The following is a 1,339-nucleotide window of genomic DNA, read 5'->3' as shown; positions in this document are numbered from 1 at the left end:
ATGAATTTAAATGACTTCGGCATTACACAAAAAATGTATTTCCATATCCACAGCGGCTTTCTGAGTAAGAACGCTTACATAAAGATGCATATCCCAACTATAAACAATTTGGGCATCTATGGGAAGAGACAGTGTCTCTCTCCGGGAAATACATGAATTCTTTCAACCTGACTGGACTCTGAGGCCCATGGGTCTTCCTGACGTCCATCACATCATTTTCTCTGCTCTCCACCACTTGGCCCTGCACATTTCCTGGCGCCCTCCCTCTATGCTCAAAGCCTGGGGCTATCAACACCCCAAAACTCTGTTATCTTTCTGTTCTGCTGCCATCAACTATTAGCCACAGAACTTTCACTTCTGCGCAAATAAGCAGAAAACTGGAAAATTACAAAACCTTTTAGCTTTTTAATATTTTGCCTCTTCAGATAATACAGATGATCTGAAAACATAACAGATCTTAAGCACTGACTGTACTTCCAAGGTTTGTTAATATACTGCCTACATCTGTGTATTAAAGTGAGTGCTCACTTCGGCAGCGTATATACTAAAATTGGAACGATACAGAGAAGATTAGCATGGCCCCTCAAGGATGACACTCAAATTCGTGAAGCGTTCCATATTTTTAAAGACAAACACCATATAATATCACTTACATGTGGAATCTAAATATGGCACAAATGAACCTATGTACAAAACAGAAACAGACTCACAGACATAGAGAACAGACTTGTGGTTGCTAAGGGTGAGGGGGAGAGGGATGGACTGGGAGTCTGAGGTTGGTAGATGCAAACTATTACATCTAGAATGAATAAACAACAAGGTCCTACTGTATAGCACAGGAAACTATCTTCAGCATGCTGTGATAAGCCATAATGGAAAAGAATCTGAAAAAGAATGTGTATAACTGAGTCACTTTGCTGCACAGCAGAGACTGGCACAGCACTGTAAATCAACTATATGTCAATAAAATAAATAAATAAAACTAAAAACAAAGTGTGTTGTCTGATATATGTCATTTAATCAATAAATATCCATAGGGCATAAACTGTTGGCTACATTTAGTTGTGATAACGTTTTAAGTGAAAAGCTTTAAATTCAGTGAATTTAGATATCCCTCAAAATTTAATCCTTCTGACACCTGTTAATTGAGAATGCTACACCTGAATATTACAAAATCAAGAAAAGTGTTTAAATCGTGGAGCTCTAAATATATCCACACATGCACTGTGATATACTAATACATAAACGTTCGAACTTTAGCATTTTCACCAATTTTTGAGCCCAAATTCCTTGATTTTCACAACTACAGGTGAATAAACATCTACGTAAGTGTAAAGTT

The 1,339-nt window shown here is 37.4% G+C and overlaps 1 non-coding gene across 1 annotated transcript; it reads left to right on the top strand.

Annotated features, from left to right (window-relative positions):
* Window positions 1–520: 520 nt before the first annotated feature.
* Window positions 521–624, top strand: LOC114905247. Its single transcript, XR_003796111.1, has one exon. It is a non-coding gene; the product is annotated as a U6 spliceosomal RNA (small nuclear RNA).
* Window positions 625–1,339: the final 715 nt, after the last annotated feature.

This window comes from Monodon monoceros, unplaced genomic scaffold (assembly GCF_005190385.1).
Source record: "Monodon monoceros isolate NGI ecotype Baffin Bay Population unplaced genomic scaffold, NGI_Narwhal_1 Super_Scaffold_21, whole genome shotgun sequence".
Classification (NCBI taxonomy): Eukaryota; Metazoa; Chordata; class Mammalia; order Artiodactyla; family Monodontidae; genus Monodon; species Monodon monoceros.
Note: the sequence above shows the minus strand (reverse complement) of the source record. Positions and strands in the feature narration are given on the sequence as shown.